The sequence below is a fragment of the Neoarius graeffei genome, chromosome 2, assembly GCF_027579695.1.
Source record: "Neoarius graeffei isolate fNeoGra1 chromosome 2, fNeoGra1.pri, whole genome shotgun sequence".
Taxonomy (NCBI): domain Eukaryota; kingdom Metazoa; phylum Chordata; class Actinopteri; order Siluriformes; family Ariidae; genus Neoarius; species Neoarius graeffei.
This window is the reverse complement of record NC_083570.1, coordinates 9,032,164-9,051,427: the sequence shown is the minus strand read 5'-3', so window position 1 is coordinate 9,051,427 and position 19,264 is coordinate 9,032,164. Positions and strand designations below refer to the sequence as shown.

Genomic DNA, 19,264 nt, shown 5'->3' with positions numbered 1-19,264 from the left:
ACGTCATGTTGCCTTGACAACCATGCAATATCGTAAATCATATTCAACGCTCATTCTCCAGTGGGTAGAGTGACGTAATACACGTAGGATAAGCGATACGCTAACAATATTGCATGCTACCAAACCGAATGAATGAAACCCACTAGAAGGGAATAGAACACATATTTTTATTCCATTGAAAAAGTGTCCTGTATGTATAATAATATTTAATATTATTAGAGCCAATAAGATCATTTTCATAATTGTGTGCGCGCTGCTTTGACTGACATTCGGTACCAAAGTAGCATCTCCCACAATTCCTCTTTTACCACAGCAATTTGCCAACAATTACAAATTTCACATCATAGTTTTTTTTATCCATTTATAGTTACATTAACAGTCATTCCCTCACCAGCCTGCCTATTATCCTTCTCTTAAAGTTAATAAGACAAAAAAAAAAATCATGTTGTAACCAAGAAACTGCGAAGCATAAACTCCTCTGTCCTGAAGGTGTCACAAAACTTTACCTCTGACTGTTACACTGGAGACTCCTTCCAGAAATGCTAAATGAACATCTCCCTTCAGTTACGAAAACATCACCATTTAAATGATTTTTAAAATCGGTTTATGTCTAGCGTCCATCGTAGAAATCCCTGGGAACGAGCTGGTATGATGAAAACCATAAATTCGAATGAGTGCATTAATATACGCCTGCAAAACTTTCAGAGAAAATTAATCAGTATTTTCTGGCCAATCAGAAACCAGAATGCAACAATTCAATACAAACATTCAATACTAGGTCTAACTAACAAACAAACAAATTAACTATTCATGCACATCTGGAGTTAAATCGAGTTTGGTCATGGGAGTGGTTGGTCCTCCTCTCAGCCCAGCCAGGTAGACTTGAGGTCTCGGTACGTTACTCTGTCCGTCTCTCTTCGTCTGGCAGGCGGCTTCTTTTGGAAGGAACGTCTGCGTGGTGTTGTGTCTCCTCATGTGGCTCAGGTCAGTCTGCGTCGAGTGGGTTACCTTATGGCGCAGGTTCGCCTTGGAGTGCATTCAACAAAATAACGTGTTAAACTTGTTTCAGGGCTTTTCGGACAGCTTGAGCGTAATCTAATCATGCCAGTGTATTTCAGGTGGAGCTGCTTACCAGTTTGATGGCTTTCCGTCTCAGCTCCCACTCGTTCCACTCGTAAGATCTGACGATGTTGCTCTCCAGCAGGTGTGTGTCCGTCTGTGTGCTGCTTTCACTTTTGCTGATGGGTTTCACCAACAATTTCTCACCTGACTGCATCTGTGAAGACAAACTTTCTAAGAAACGCTGCTTTGCACTGGCTCACCGCATTGTTGTTGATTATTTTCCTGTCACTCTCAGGCTCACAGATGAGATGGACAAGGATGGGATTGCAGTTGAGCAGTTTTAATGTGCAGAGTGTGTGTGGAGTCTTCATACGCCGCAACTGATTGTGTTGGATCAGTATGTAGGTGCTGGATCAGCCATATTTGTAGGCTAAGAGCGTTCATGGGGAATGGAGTTTGTGGTGGAGATCAGCGAGTAGGTCAAGTATGTGAAGGAGAAGATGCAAGTAAGTCACACGTCCATGATACCTGAGAGTACGGAGTGACGCTGGCAAACTGCTGATGAAGCTCGAGCAGCTGGATCAGCTCCGGAGATCTCTTCGCTCTTTCCGCGATCAGTTCGATGTACTCGTCTGCGTTTGAGGCGAACTGATACGCAGCCTGCTTGGAGCTGAAGCTGTAATATTTCTCCCTGTGCTTCAGGATGCCGATGTTCGGATTGCCTTTGGAAAGGAACAGCAGCAGACTGAGCTTCAGAAATATGGACGTCTTGCCTTAAAGCGTGTCCTTTATTAATTATATTTTAAAGTCGGTTTAATTACAACCCTAATTCCAAAAAAGTTGGGACACTGTGTAAAACATAAATAAAAACAAAATATGACAATTTGGAAATCATGGAAACCATGTATTTCATTGAAAATAGTACAAAGACAACATATCAAATGCTGAAACTGAGAAATTTTATTGTTTTTTGAAAAATCTATGCTCATTTTGAATTTGATGTCAGCAACACATTTCAAAAAAGTTGGGACAAGGGCGTGTTTACCACTGTGTATCACCTCTAATTTTAACGAAACTCTATCAATGTTTGGGAACTGAGGAGACCAACCGCTGTAGTTTTGAAAGAGAAACGTTGTCCCATTCTTGCCTGACGTACAATTTCAGTTGCTCAAGAGTTCGGAGTCTCCTTTGTCGTGTTTTGCGCTTCATAATGCACCAACTGTTTTACATGGGAGACAGATCTGGACTGAAGCAGGCCAGTTTAGCACCTGGACTCTTTTCCTACAGAGCCATGCAGTTTTAATATGTGCAGAAAGCAGTCTTGCTGAAATAAGGAAGGCCTTCCCTGAAAAAGATTTCGTCGAACACCAAAAGCAAATATGGAAACAAACAAAGTAGGTCGAATTAATGACTGAAGAACGAGGAGCTTCAACCAGAGATGTTTCACTTTCAGTGTTTTAATGCTGTAGTGTCACTTTACATCACAAATTTGTTTCTTTTGGGGAGCTGAATACGTCTTGGTCTAAACACTGTCTAGTCGTATGAACGCTCTAATATTCGGACTATAAAAAAACCAGAGTGTAAAACTGGAGAAAGAAAAGCTTCGCTATGAACCTGGGAGCAAGAGGCCGTTCTTCTCGACAAGAGTGTATCCACACACCCCTGTACTGCAGGAAGAGCTGCTCAAAGTTCGCCGTGCTCTCGGGCAGAATCCACTCGGACGATTTCATCTCCTCTGGATCAAGCCGCTCCTCTGAAAAAGAGAAAATGAGTGCTACACTACACACTACACATGATGAGTGATAATGTAGAAATGAAATGCGCTCGCTCAAAGACGTAAAGCTGTAATGCTCAAGTTTTTTCCGATGTCTTCAGGCCAGAGGAGTTTACGCTACACTTCTTGGACATAACAAGCTGCCCACTAACAAGATGCTGTTCTGTAATGAATAAAAAGCTCGTGATGTCAGAACGTACCTGAGCTCTCAGCAGCTCTCTCTGCGTCAGATTTGACGGTTTCACCGCGGAGCATCTGATCCAACTGAACGTTCTCGAGAAGTTGCGACTGAGCCGAGAGGAACGGCCTCAGGCTGAGCGCCATGCTCCGGAGCATGTTCAACAAGACCATCTCATCCTGAAGCCCCGCCCACAGCCTGGCCAACGCTGTGAAATGAGGCTAATGGGAGGGATTTAAAATGATCAGACTGAAAATGATGCTAGCAAAGAGTTTTCGACAGAGCAAAGGAACACTTACTGTACGAACAATCTGTGGTTGGTAGAAGAGAGCAACACTTGGGAGGTTGGTACGGCAGTTTTGGCGTGAACTGTGGCCTTCAGCACCTTCATCCTCGACATGAGGTCAGTGTGAAGAGCCTCCACTTGCTTTGCACATGTGATCACATCCGCCTGGTGGAGACAAATGAACTACGTTTTATTACGTTACGTGACTTTTACTCTTAATGATTATTAGCGAAAGTTAGCCATAATAAGAATAAAATAGTAACAGAAATTTAAATGTTTTCCAATAACTTTTATTCTAATCGTTGGCTTGAACATTTAGATGTCTCTGTAACTCACCAGTATGATTTTGAGGAAGGCTTCATGTTGGCGTACATTGTACAGGGCCTGTGTGAGCAGGTCCCTGTTTAGCTCGGCGTCAGTGTCGGATTCAGAGCGTCTCTCCAGCAGAGTGGTGTAGCGCCAAGCCAAACGTTGCGTCCCTTCCAGTTCACGCTCTATATCTGTGCTGACAGCAGGAAGAGCCTCGTTCAGGACGGCCAGCACTTCACGAGAGAGCCACGACGACCAGGATTGCACATCAACAATGTAACACAGAAGACATTACCACGATTACTTCAAAAAAACCTTGCTCTATAAACATGTACAGTTTCTTACAAGCCTGTATTCTGTCAATATGTGTGGATTTCTGAACATTTGTTACAATAATTAAATTAAATCCTACAGTAATTATAAATGTACAGTGTGTCACAAAAATGCATAAACCTGACCGAGTTCCTCTTAGACCTGCGGCAAACTATTAGGGGAGAGCGAGGTAAGATGAGCCACTTTTTACATTTTTCATCATAACTACATTTTAAAGCCATTTTTGCTTCCAGTCTACACACCATACCAAATTTCAAAGTGTACTGTTACTATCTGAGCAAAAAATAATTGATAAGCTCTTATGGTTAGAGTGATATTACCTCTTGAAAAAAAAATGTCAAGTGGCTCAACTTACCCCATGCACGGGGTAAGATGAGCCACTGTGTGGGGTAAATTGAGCCAACACAAAACATGTTAGGTTAACAAAGTAAACAGCTTTTATTATTTGAAGTGCAATCAATGAATCAAGTCAAGTCAAGCAAGTGGGGGATAGGGCCGTTGCATAGAGAAGTGGAGATGAAGAGAGAGGTGATAGAACGAGATGGGATAGGGAGGGATAGATAGATGGACAGAGAGAGAGATATGCGTAGATAGATAGAAAGAGGGATGGTTAGAGAGGGAATGAGAGATATACTATATTATAGAAATTACTAAAACAGTAGAGCAGTGCCAAAAAATCTTATTTCTTTCAGTAGGTTAAAACATTGCTAAAACATGCAGCAATCATTCCATCAATCATTTCATCATTATTCAATGTTCCAAGCATTCAAATTGCAAGGGAACACCATTTGCCTCTCCCTCCGTGCTGTCCCCCCAACAGTAAAGGGGCGGGGCAATTTTTTCACAATATCCTGTCTTGACAGGACAGCCTCATCTTTCTCTTTGAAGACAAAGGTTGGCTTTCTTGCAGAGCCATGGCATGACCGGCTTCTTTTGAGAAATCTTGCCTCTATTTCGAAGACATCCAATTTGATTATCTGGCCAATGAAGTAATGCACTTTCACCAACTTGGTCTCTACCTCTCCATTCTTTATCTTTTCAATGAACCTAGTCAGAGTCATCCTGTCCAAATGCATATCCCTCGCCACAGCCCGAATAGGCCTGCCTTTCCTGACTTCCTCTGCGGCTCTCTCCAAAACTGCACGGGATTGTGCGGCCCTGTCTGTTTTTCTTTTGTATGAGTGTGGCATCATGCACACCTGTAATAACAGAGGGCATTATTTTATTTATTAAAAACCTTTTAAACACATTATTTATATTAACATATTATTTATTTGTTTATTTGTTGTTGTTGTTGTCATATATGACCAGTAAATGTGAAAACTTAAGTGTCATCCATATTGGGTAAGCTCAGCCACCAATGGGGTAAGTTGAGCCAATGGCTCAACTTGCCCCATATCTAATGGCTCATCTTACCCCGTGGCCACCATTTTGTAGAAAAATGCTAATAAAGGGGATTAGGCTAATCAAAATTATTTTTATTAGCATTTATATCATAGCTTAGAAAGCCACTAACTTAACCCTAATGTGTCTAAATATTATTCTACTTTTGTCTTCCCTAAATCATCTTCACTGTGGACAAACATGGAATTGACTTAGAAAGCACAAAAACACATTTTTATAAATATCTCCCTCACCTAGTTTGACATGTGGTGCTCCTCTCCACAAGTGTAAGTAAATGGCCCCGCCCCCCTTTGAATGTGGTCACATGGTCACATTTGTTTACTGTTTCTTAGAAACAGGGGGTGGCTCATCTTACCCCCTGGCTCATCTTACCCCACTCTCCCCTACTATTAGACATGGGACTTGAGCTCAGCCAAAACTTAACCAAACACACCAAAAAAGCAACAGGGCAAAAGATTTTGTAAGGGATTAGTGGCAGGCTGCCAGGTCGCTCCGTTGTGTGTAGCTGTCGATGTTGATTTTAAAAGTAACAAAGTAAATTACACTTAAGTCTGAGTGAAAAATACTGTAGCGAGCGTGCAGCGTGGAAGAAGAGTCTGGAGACAGAAATCTTAGTTTCTCGGTTGTTAGCCTGTAGCTCTCGATAGATAGCACTGGCTTGACTGCTTTATTAGCATTCGCTAACACTACTGATGAACACTATACTGGCTGGAAGGTGACTTCACTGCTGCGCCGACTCACAGTTAAGCTTGCATTGGCCTTCGAGAAGGCTGAGGGTGATACATTTTTAGTCCCTCCAACTATAAATCAAAATCTGATTGGTTAATTGATTCATCTGTCACTTCCTACATAAACATACACTGCCATGGCCTTCTGTCCCAGCAATGAAGTCCTAACCAATGAGTGAGCAGCTCTGAACTGTTCTCAGCCTAGACACAACAAACAAAATCTCATTGGAGAACTCGATTTTAATGTTTTCAGGACAGTAACCCTTTCACTTCTGAAGCAAATGTGATAGAAAATGAGGCCAAATCAGAATTAAGAGAGAATAATTATAATGAAATTATGAAAGAAATTAAACATAACATTTGAAATGCTGATACGTTTAGGCTTCTCTGAACGCCGAGAAGGCCCTGACTGTTCCCTTCTGTCTTACACCACAGCAATTTATTGACGATTACATCAATAAATGTCTTACAGAACAATTCGCCATACTTTCCATCCATTTCTATTTACATTTTTGAACTTGTGGGAAACAAGTGAGTTCCCGTTCTCACTCACATTCCTGCCTTTGCGGTTAATGAACGTCAAAAAACATCATCGTAAACTCTTCTGTCCTGAAGATGAGCGAAAGTTGAATAAATGTCTCCTTACCTTCAAGAACTGTTCAGTGATTTTCAATTTGGTTTACGTAGAGCATCCCGTCATTTAACTGAATGTTAACGTACCAAAACGAGCATGTTAATGTAAATCTGCATGACTGTCAGAGCTGCTGTTATAAAATGAATCACGATGGCGAGCGTTAATTAGAACGCGAGGTGAGATGCACTCACGGTCCTCGATGCTCTCTCCTCCTTTCCCGCTGTCCTTGTTGAAGAGGCGAATCCCGGTGACGATCATGGTGAGCTCATTCAGCTGCTGTTCTTTATCACGCCTGAGCAGAGACATGAAGGCGGCCAGCTCTGATGGAGGGAACACACTCTGCAGTGCGGCTAGAACACACACACAGACGTACCGTAAGAAGAGGAAGGTCTTGTGCTACGGTGAAATGGTGGTCCGAGAAACCAATTTCATAGCTGCCAACATTCCGAAATTGTAAATAGTAATACAAGGTTGGGTACTGAGTCTTGGTGGGGGGTCGGGGGGCTTTGCCCCCCGCCACCAAAGCTTTCTAGCAAAACTACCCTGAAAAAAAAAAAAAAAATCACACAAACAAAATAGTTTGACAAAATTTATTCTACAAACTAAACTATCATCTTACATTAATTTGCAAAGTTCTTTTCAACAATGCATGAAAATAGTCAGTGAATCAGGCAAAAACTTCAAACAATGCAATTAGCAGATATAACTTTTGACAAAGTACACATTAGAGAAATAGACCAGAGCTTACTCAGTCAACAGTTGATGTTATTGCACCACAAACTTGGCAATATCTAACACCATTCATTCATTAGTCACAAACAAAAATGAATTAAGAATATTACATCAATGAAAGTTGATACAAAAAAATATTATGAACTTTGTCATCAAAATTAAATATACAACAAAATGTGAAAATTGGCAATGAATATGGCACTTCAAAGATAAAAAACAAGCTGAGCCCAAAGCAAATTACAGTAGCTAAAAATACTAAGTGAAACAGCTCAAAAAAGTGTCAATTTCAACTTGCTTCTTCACATGACTACAAATCAAAACTGAGCGGGAGCTAGGTTAGAGCAGTCAACGCAAGTTGGCATTTAGAGTGAGGGCACACAATTTTACCTTTCCATCCTTGCTTTAAAATTATGATTTTAGGCATACACAAATAATGATGGCACAAAATCTGGACTGCTTGAGTCAAGTGAGACCTCTCCTACAAACAAAATTGCATGCAAAGGCCAAACAAAATAATGTGTGTTTCCTGGGTTTTCAAAATAGGGTAGGTAGGTAGGGAAAAAAAAATGTGTTTATCCCAAAAGTTTACAACAAATTTTCTAGGGTAGGCAGGAAAAAGTGAGAAGTTTCCTTTGAAAACTTTTTTTTTGCAAAATACTCGTTCAAAACTAAACCTAGTCATCAGATATCGTTGATGATATAAGGATGCACTTGTATATAAATTGTTCTATTAATGATGGCATACTTTCATTTTCCAGGTAAAATGGGAATGTTTTGGTGGATGATCTATTTGGTGGTGGCCAGAGTGGTGGTTGTGGTCCAGTACCTAGATCTATCCCTTCAGTTCTGAACATTTCCAAAATATATTTTTATATACTAGTGGGGACTTTCATGCTTAAAACTGATGTCTTGTGTGTTTATCAAAATTGGGTGCATGCCTAACATCTCGGCCTTAATGACGTTATATTTGCTTCATGTTTTTTCTTATTCTGTCTATGAATGCAATGTTCACTTATGTTGTTCTAATGAATACAGCTGCTCCGTGCCATTTTCTTTTCAAATAAAGAAACTAAAATTTCCTATATTTAAGTTTCCTATTCTGTGTTTGTAAATTGTGTTGCAAAATAAATGCAAATGCTTTCATTTTTCAGCCCTGTTAGTCCATGGTATTTGCTCTAAGGTTTAAATCAGGAGGAAATCAAGGAATGTATCATTTCACTGACACAAACTCCTGCAATTTCAGATTTATCATCAATTCAGATATCTTAAGTTGAGTATAGAATAGCATTGGACGTGTTGAATACCTGATTTATACCCTGAGCAAACAGTTCTTTGTGATGTATGCATTATTTCAATCACTATCTAGCCATATCCACACTAAATTATTTTCCCCGCATGAGACCTCTGCCCTGCCCACAAAGAACCAGCGCGGGCAGGGCGGGCTAGCCCTGCGCCTCGGGACGAAGAGCCACGGTGCTCGGCTTTAGTTTCGTTTTTCTATCGGCGGCTCCTGCCCGACTTTGGACGCTCGTAACTCGGGCAGGGGAGGTCCCAGCCTCTCCAATTTACTCCTGACGGGCCTCGTGTCTTTCAGCAAATACCGAGTGGCTTATATGACATGCCCTAGCGGTTCTCGTTTGACTCGCCAGGTGGCTGCCAAGCAGGTAGGGTTGGGCGCGAGAAATAGTTTGTTTATCATGGTCATAAGCAGTTGAAGGGTCGCAGTGTTTTTACAGGGTCGGTCGGGTAACCGGAAACACATTATTTTGTTTGGCCAAAGCTAAGTTAACATGCTAACAATATTCATTACATTGTGTAACTATGACCCAGCTAATCAGACAAACGTTACCAAAGTATTTTGCTACATCAATAAACGAAGACTAGAAAGAATAAAAAAGAAAGATTTAATAAATAGCCTGATCTTACCTGTGATGAAGTGGGTGCTGCAAACCCACACATTTTTGATAGTGCTTTCATCCCAGTCTACACGTTTGATGGCTTGTAGTCATAGACGTCGGCGATTTTTTTGGAATGGGTGAGATCCTTCTGGAATTCTGTACATTTTAACCCCATCACTGCTACGATTCTGACACCCGACAACACAACAACTAGGCTTTTTTGAGTCCAGGCTGCGCGCGCAATTTCCGCTTACGTAAGAATGACGTTTACTGCGAAGGGGTCTATAGCATCATTGATTGGCTGAGAGAACAAGCAATAGCCAATGAAATTTGGCGTAGTATCTGCCGCTTGGAACGAAGCGGTGTTTTATCAAATACGAATCCCACCGGTGATAGACTTTGAAAATGACCCATGAAAATTGGCAAAATCGTATTTTATTGTAGTAAATTCGTATTTTCGTAATCAAAACGACAAATCGTAATAAATACGATTTATTCGTAGTAGTTGGCAGCTATGCCATTGTAAATACAGAATGTATGTTTACTACTGATGTTGAATAATGGGAAAAAGATCAGTGAAGCTTTTTGGACCTATAGACACTACAGGTAGCCTACAGTGCTGCTTGAAAGTTTGTGAACCCTTTACAATTTTCTATATTTCTGCATAAATATGACTGAAAACATCATCAGATTTCCACACAAGTCCTAAAAGTAGATAAAGAGAACCCACTTAAACAAATGAGACAAAAATATTATACTTGGTCATTTACTTATTGAGGAAAATGATCTAATATTACATATCTGTGAGTGGCAAAAGTATGTGAACCCCTAGGATTAGCAGTTAATTTGAAGGTGAAATTAGAGTCAGGTGTTTTCAATCAGTGGGATGACAATCAGGTGTGAGTGGGCACCCTGTTTTATTTAAAGAACAGGGATCTATCAACATCTGATCTTTACAACACATGTTTGTGGAAGTGTATCATGCCACGAACAAAGGAGAGTTCTGAGGACCTCAGAAAAAGCGTTGTTGATGCTCATCAGGCTGGAAAAGGTTACAAAACCATCTCTAAAGAGTTTGGACTCCACCCATCCACAGTCAGACACATTGTGAACAAAATGGAGGAAATTCAAGACCATTGTTACCCTCCCCAGGAGTGGTCGACCAACAAAGATCACTCCAAGAGCAAGGCGTGTAATAGTCGGCGAGGTCACAAAGGACCCCAGGGTAACTTCTAAGCAACTGAAGGCCTCTCTCACATTGGCTAATGTTAATGTCTGTAGGTACAGTTTGCCACCTACTGTCTAAGAACTACAACTCCCAGCCAACTTCCGCGTTGACCTACGTCACGCCTGGGCGGGATTGCTTGCATCACATCCTCCATGATTCCATAAAGGACCTGGAAGTCCGCCATATCTTTCTCTTTGGCGGCTGAAACCACACGGAACAGACCTAAAAGGAGGCACTCACTATCGGACCGTCCGAAACCATGACTTCTTTCTTGCAAGATCTACATTTCAGCACGTTTTCCTTTTTGTTTACCCTTGATCACGGTAGACTCCGGAAACACGCGATCTTTAACTCAAGTGAGTTATAACCGTTTTTCAGTTATTCCTTATGAGTACGTACGAAACTGCAGCCCAAGGCAGTTTAATTTGTAGTTAAGAAGCGGCTGGACCCTTCTAACTAGTGCACGTTGTTTGATCAGAGTTTTCCTTCCCACGAGCTACGAAGCCTCTTCAAGGATCCTCTGTTTCCCACAGAAGTTTTTCCGAGCTCCTGTGAACTTACCCTCTCCCAGGATTCTCTGCTTTCTACAAAAAGGCGAGATTTTTGAAGTAAGACTGGTGTTTGGGCAAGAAGACTAGTCTTAGGAATTAGTTTGTTTACTTAGTGTGAATTTACACTCAGGGATTGTTTAAGTGTGCACACTGATTTTGGTTTTCTATAATTTGTTCTCTTTTTGGTCTCAATTGTTTAATAGATAGGTTTTGCATGCCCTCTCTTTCTTCCTAACATTTTAATTTCATTATTTACCCATATTTTGACCTCATTAAGATTTCAGTAAATTGAATAATACTATAAAGCTAGTGGGTTAGCTGTCTAGGGAAACCCTTTTTTTCTCCAGGGACCAGGATGCACCACGTGGTCACACACACTAGGCCTCACAAATGCTTTAGCTAGCAAACCAGAGCTAACTCTCTTTGTTCTGTAAGGAGACACGTGGTAACCCCCTTGTTCTTTATCACGAGGTCTTTTGTCTCAACTTTAGATAATATTCTAAGTCCTGATTCAATTCAACCTTTATAGCGCACTCTCCCGTGCCCACATTCAAATCTACATATATCACGGATGACCATTTGAATGCATTTTAATTGTTAACATTTAATTTTGTTATCACACATACACACACGCTCACACACAACCACGTGGCTACTAGGCCTCAAAAGCACCACGTGGCTACTGGGCCTCAAAAGCACATGTTAGCTAGCCTTCCTTTGTCTAGTTAGCACACAAAGCTAATCATTTGTTTACACACAAACACATGCTAGCTAGCTTTCCTTTGTCTAATTAGCCTACAAAGCTAATCTTTTGTCTACACACACGCACACACACACACACACACACACACACTGTTTACAGAAGATTTCATCTGCTGCTATTCAATTTTTATCTTTGTTATAATAAATTCCATTATTATTGAAACTGTGTGTGTTTGTCTGCTGTTCCGATACTTCTTGAAGTCGCCCATATCTCAAAAGAACTCTTAAGGTGTATATGAATACTATTAGCTGCAGCTTGGTAAGTGACCATAATAATTCTGAATATACCCGATAATGGTATGATTCACTAAATGATTCAATTTAAATAATTCAATTTAAACAATTCAATTTAAACAATTCAATGAGACTGATTCAATGAGACTGATTCAATGGTATGATTAAATTCAAATGATTCAAATTAAATGATTCAATGGGATTGATTCAATTTAATTATTAAAGATTGATCACTTAACACCAATCTACATACACATAAACATAATACACCTACATGTTCATGAGTCCACCATCAGGAGAACACTGAACAACAATGGTGCGCATGGCAAGGTTGCAAGGAGAAAGTCACTGCTCTCCAAAAAGAACATTGCTGCTCGTCTGCAGTTTGCTAAAGATCACGTGGACAAGCCAGAAGGCTATTGGAAATATGTTTTGTGGACAGATGAGACCAAAATAGAACTTTTTGGTTTAAATGAGAAGCGTTATGTTTGGAGAAAGGAAAACACTGCATTCCAGCATAAGAACCTTATCCCATCTGTGAAACATGATGGTGGTAGTATCATGGTTTGGGGCTGTTTTGCTGCATCTGGGCCACGACGGCTTGCCATCATTGATGGAACAATGAATTCTGAATTATACCAGCAAATTCTAAAGGAAAATGTCAGGACATCTGTCCATGAACTGAATCTCAAAAGAAGGTGGGTCATGCAGCAAGACAACGACCCTAAGCACATAAGTCGTTCTACCAAAGAATGGTTAAAGAAGAATAAAGTTAATGTTTTGGAATGGCCAAGTCAAAGTCCTGACCTTAATCCAATCGAAATATTGTGGAAGGACCTGAAGCGAGCAGTTCATGTGAGGAAACCCACCAACATCCCAGAGTTGAAGCTGTTCTGTACGGAGGAACGGGCTAAAATTCCTCCAAGCCGGTGTGCAGGACTGATCAACAGTTACCGGAAACGTTTAGTTGCAGTTATTGCTGCACAAGGGGGTCACACCAGATACTGAAAGCAAAGGTTCACATACTTTTGCCACTCACAGATATGTAATATTGGATCATTTTCCTCAATACATAAATGACCAAGTATAATATTTTTGCCTCATTGTTTGACTGGGTTCTCTTTATCTACTTTTAGGACTTGTGTGAAAATCTGATGATGTTTTCAGTCATATTTATGCAGAAATATAGAAAATTCTAAAGGGTTCACAAACTTTCAAGCACCACTGTATGTTATTTTTACTGATTTTCTAACAAAAAAAAGATTTATATTGACTGATGTGAGATTTGACAACGAGCATTGTAGACTAAAAACAGGCAGCACTACAGTGCTAATCATATGACTCAAAATGTTAAAATGTCTTCTTCGTTTGTTCTCATGTTAAATAATTTTCATTAATTTGACACTCATACCATTACTGTTCCTTCACTGTATTTGCACATATATAAAATTTGTTTACTTATTTTGGACGAACACGGCTGGGATCCCTGTGTGCCCATGAAAAATCAACTCGATGGGTTTCCAGATTTTCGGCCCATGCGAAAACTCCTCTATAAACACATTTCAGAGCAATATGCTGCCATCCAGACAAAATCTTTTTCAGGGAAGGCCTTCCTTCTTTCAGCGAGACAACGCCAAACCGCTTTCTGCGCATATTAAAACTGCATGGCTCTGTAGTAAAAGTGTCTGGGTGCTAAACTGACCTGCTGCAGTCCAGACCTGTCTCCCATTGAAAACATTTGGTGCATTATGAAGCACAAAATATGACAAAGGAGAGCGCAAACTTTTGAGCAGCTGAAAGTGTATATCAGGCAAGAATGGGACAACATTTCTCTTTCAAAACTACAGCAATTGGTCTCCTCAGTTCCCAAATGTTAACAGAGAATTGTTAAAAGTAGAGGTGATGCAACACAGTAGTAAACACACCCCGTTCTTTCTTGAACTTTCTTGAACCATTTTGCTGACATCAAATTCAAAATGAGTGTATATTTTTCAAAAAACAATAAAATTTCTCAGTTTCAACATTTGAAATGTTGTCTTTGTACTATTTTCAATGAAATATCGGTTTCCATGATTTGCAAATTATCGCATTCTCTTTTTATTTCCAGTTTACACAGCGTCCCAACTTTTTTAGAATTGCCGTTGTATTTTTCAGTGTACAAAATGACACATCATACTCTTTATCCATTTATATCTACATTTAATGCTGTGGAACGTCCATGAAACGAGTTAGAGCCTGTCGTCACTATCGTTATAGAGGATGTGCAGTCACGTGACCCGCACGTGTGTACTCCGCCCACTCCGCCACATTGGACGGCATCAGGATAGTTTACCTTGCGCGAGCGTAATGGATCCAGGGAGTAATCCCCAAGAAAATTTGGAAAATACCCCATCTACATCGCACGATTACTTGTCTAAGTTTGTTCAGCATCTTGAAGGTGACATGAGGCAGCGTTACGTGGAAAAGTGTTCCAGGTTGGGGATTGCAGATCCGTACAACTTGCCGCAATCCTTGTTCAGGGAAATTCGGAGCTGGCGATTTGCCCGATCTGGCCTACCACGACATTTACAATTTTCTCGTTAATCGTGTTACACTGGCAAAGCCCTCAAAGCTTACAAGAGCCTGGAAGCTTATAAATATTTTGCTGCGGGATGGGTATCCCAACTATACCTCTGGAAGGTTCCGAAGAAAGAAGTCTACTTGATAACCTCACGGGTAAGTGGCATTAAGACGTTTATCATAAAGAGACTATGCAGGACGTTTTATCTTAAGAATGTTCGTAATCTAAACTCAGTTCCAGATAATGACAGGGTTGTAAATATGTATGTTTTTGTCTGAAAAACAGCTGCGCACGCCTGCACGGAAGCTGCGCAAATGTGCGCAGCTTTCTAACCAACTGCCTTCTTCTCATACTAATACTTCCTATGTTTCATGGACTGTAACAGCATTTGCTCATTTAGTAATTTTAATATATAATTTACTTTGATGAAATTATTCAGACACTCCAATGCCCCTCCCAAATCGGATCTGCGCGATTCAGCCGTGCAAAAGGCGCATCCGCCGTTTGCATCCCTGTTTAAACTCAAAGGTTAACCTACTTCAACCGGCTAATGAGGCTCGGTGGTCGGTCAAGATTTTTTTTAGTTTTCGCCATCCCTACTATGGATTGGCCTTTCAAAGGCATATATGAGCCAAAAAGATAAAACATTGTCATAGACTAGGCCAGGGTAGTAGGGCTAGGCATAGCCATTTTAAACGTTAGAGACTGTCTAGTTTCTAAGTATGCAGTTATCATTCAATACAAAAATCAACTTAACAGATGTACTAGGAGTATTGAATTAGAAGATTACACCTACCTGATATGAAGTGTTCACTACAAATTCGGCTGGTAGAACTGGGGTTCCAGTTTTCACTTCGCACAGCGGACACCCATTTTGCGTGTCTCTCCTCGTCTGCGGGGAATCTATAAAATGACAGGCCCTCCTTTTGGCCCTGTCTATTGGTACAACCAAATGCTGAACAAGATATAACCAGTCTCGAAAGATCTACTCCCACACACTTGATAATTAGAACGGGTTCGTCTAAGTTCTATGCGCGACCTTGCCGTCCAAAATGGCAGATAAACAAATATCACGTGACCTTGTGACATCACGTGCACGCTCTCTATAGCAGCTATAAGTGAGTTGTTCCCTCACCAGCCTCCTTTTTTCTCTCTCTTGAAGTTAACAAGACAAAAAACAGATCTTGTTGTGTATCGTGAGGATGTCACACTGCATGAATAAGCAGTGAATTGAACAATGATTCCAAAATGTTCTACATAATGTGGACTGAACATCTATTTACAGTCAGAATCGACTTGTTCAGCTCCCAAATGGCTCGTCACTGTTTGTTTGTTTTTTGCTCCTTTTTAGCCGAATTACATACAGCTGACATTGTTTCATTAAATGATTCAGAAAATGCACAATCAAGCTTCAGTTATCAAGGTGGTGCAAACATGCAGGAAGTCCAGTTAACATCGATGCACTAATGTTCTGGTGGTGATCCATTATGAAGACTTGGAGAGAAAAGAGAGAGAGAAAGAGACAGAGAGAGAGGTTGTATTGAATTGTATTAAATGCATGTTGTGTTTCATTGAATAAAATTTACTTTTTTTAGAACCTTATAAATCCAGGTTTATCTGTGAGTTTGGGATTTTTATTCAAATATTACAATCAAAGCTTTGCAGAATAAAAGATAAGAGAACAGGAGAATAAAGTTTCCCCCAGCGATGAAGTTTCTGTGCTGAACTCATTTTCAGACAGAAGCTTTTAATACTGAGGTCAGGATGTCCGCAAGCTGCTGGACAGTGTCTTGCAAAAGTATTCATCCCCCTTGGTGTTTGTCCTGTTTTGTCGCCTTACAAGCTGGAATTAAAATGGATGTTTGGAGGGTTAGCACCATTTGATTTACACAACATGCCGACCACTTTAAAGGTGAAAATTGTTGTATTATTGTAACACATACAATAATTAAGATGAAAAAAACCCAGAAATCTGGAGTGTGCATATGTATTCACCCCTTTCATATGAAACCCCTAAATAAGAGCTGGTCCAACCAATTCACTTCATAAGTCACATAATTAGTTGATTAAGAGCCACCTGTGTGCAATCACAGTGTCACATGATCTGTCACATGGTGTCTATATAAATCAACCTATTCTGGAAGGACCCTGACTCTGTAACATGACAAAACAAACAACATGAAAACCAAGGAGCCTCCAAACAGGTCAGAGACAAAGTTATGGAGAAGTATAGATCAGGGTTGGGTTATAAAAAATATCCCAAATTTTGAATATCCCATGGCATGCCATTAAATTCATTATAGCAAAATGGAAAGAATATGGCACCACTACAAACCTGACAAGAGAAGGCCCCACCCAACAAAACTCACAGACCGGGGAAGGAGGAAATTAATCAGAGATGCAACAAAGACACCAACGATAATACTGAAGGAGCTGCAAAGATCCACAGCGGAGATGGGAGTATCTGTCCATAGAACCACTTTAAGTCGTACACTTCACAGAGTGGGCAGGGCTTTATGGAAGAGTGGCCAGGAAAAAAAGCCATTACTTACAGAAAAAAAAAATAATAAAAAACATGTTTGGAGTTTGCCCAACAGCATGTGGCAGACTCCCCAAACACATGGAAGAAGATTCTCTGGTCAGATGAGACCAAAATTGATCTTTTTGGCCATCATGGGAAACACAAACCCATCACCCTGTGTGGCGCAAACCCATCACCCTGAGAACACCATTCTTACAGTGAAGCATGGTGGTGGCAGCATCATACTGTGGGGATCTTTTTCATCTGCAGGAACAGGAAAGCTGGTCAAGACTGAAGGAAAGATGGATGGCACTAAATACAGGGCAATTCTGGAGGAAAACCTGTTTGAGTCAGCCAGAGGTTTGAGACTGAGACAAAAGTTCACATTCCACCAGGACAACGATCCTAAACATACTGCTAAAGCTACACTGGAGTGGTTTAAAGGGAAACATTTAAATATCTTGGAATGGCCTCATCAAAGCCTAGACCTCAATCCAATTGAGAATCTGTGGCATAACTTGAAGATTGCTGTACACCAATGCAACCCATCTAACTTGAAGGAGTTGGAGCAGTTTTGCCTTGAGGAATGGGCAAAAATCCCAGGAGCTAGATGTGCTAAGCTAATAGAGACATACCCCAAGAGACTTGCAGCTGTAATTGCAGCAAAAGGTGTCTCTACAAAGTATTGACTTTGGGGGTGAATTCTTATGCACACTCCAGATTTCTGTCTTTTTTATCTTAAATATTGTTTGTGTCACAATAAAACAACAATTTTCACCTTTTAAGTGGTCGGCATGGTTTGTAAATCAAATGGTGCTAACCCTCCAAAACATCCATTTTAATTCCAGCTTGTAATGCGACAAAACAGGACAAACACCAAGGGGGTGAATACTTTTGCAAGACACTGTATAATGGTGCAAGGAATTGATCCAGAAGGTGGCAGTAATGCAACAATAAGGATGCTGACTGCCTTTCAACACAAGAAAGAAGAAGTTACTGTGAACCCTTCCAGTGTGTTAGTAAATCTCCTCAGTTGTGAGCCGTGTTTATTCTGGATAGATCTCCTGTTGATGATCTCGCCTCATCTCTGCCTTTCCCTTTGATTTTAATGATATTTCTGGTGGATGGGGTTTGAACCCTGCACTGACTGGGATTAGATCAAGTCTTGTGTTAACACAACTAGCAGATTTCTTTCTTCTGCCTTTCAGGAGATTCATTTCAGTCTGTTAACAATGTTAAAATGACCCAAAGAAAAAATGACCCGTGTCAGTGTGGGTTTCCTCCTGGTTCTCCAGTGTTCTCCTACTTCTCAAAGACACATCTAATGACTGATTGAGGCGACTCAGGATCTCTGATCTCAAACATATTCACCTAACAACTTCATTTCCATCTCAACAATCTGTTCATGAGAAAATTCTTCATCGACCAGGAATAATGTTCTTGATAAATCATGATGTCAGGAATAAAACAGGATGAGGCATGCTGCTCCAGGAAACTAATCTGTGATGAGGTGGTGGGATGTGACCCAACACAAAGTGGATAAGTTTCCACAAACAGCAGGTCATGAAGAGTTCAGGCTCTTGTTAAGCCTGGAGCGCTCATACTGAGTGAAATGGAGATTATGTTGAAAAAAAGGTCCACTTTTGTGATTTCGTAATAAACAATGCGAAATCAATAAAATATGGTTTTCCTTCCTGACAGCTGCGTCCTCCTCACTTTTAAAATGGCTCCAACATTCTTTAGGGATGAAGATCAGTTTAACGATGTCACGAGGAAAAAGCTGTTGAAGTGAAACAATTGTAATTTATCAACAAGGCTGAAAGTTGTGCTTGAGGTGTCAGTAGGTGGAAAAGTCCAGAAAATTAAGATCCATTCTGTGAGTATTTCATGAAATTAATCCTAATCAGTGTGGCTACATGGGTTAAATTTCTGCACTGAAGGGAGATGAAATGGTTAATAGAGGAGTGTTCATGATCTCTCTGTGTTTGTGCTCCTCCTCTCTCTATCACTCTCTCTCTTTCACACACAGAACCAGGAAGTAACTTGTCATTTCAGAGAAAACAAAACTGA

General features: G+C 40.5%; 1 pseudogene; it reads right to left on the bottom strand.

Annotated features, from left to right (window-relative positions):
* Positions 1 to 804: 804 nt before the first annotated feature.
* Positions 805 to 7,050, bottom strand: LOC132871836 (cilia- and flagella-associated protein 206-like; annotated as a pseudogene).
* Between the last annotated feature and the right edge of the window lie 12,214 nt (positions 7,051 to 19,264).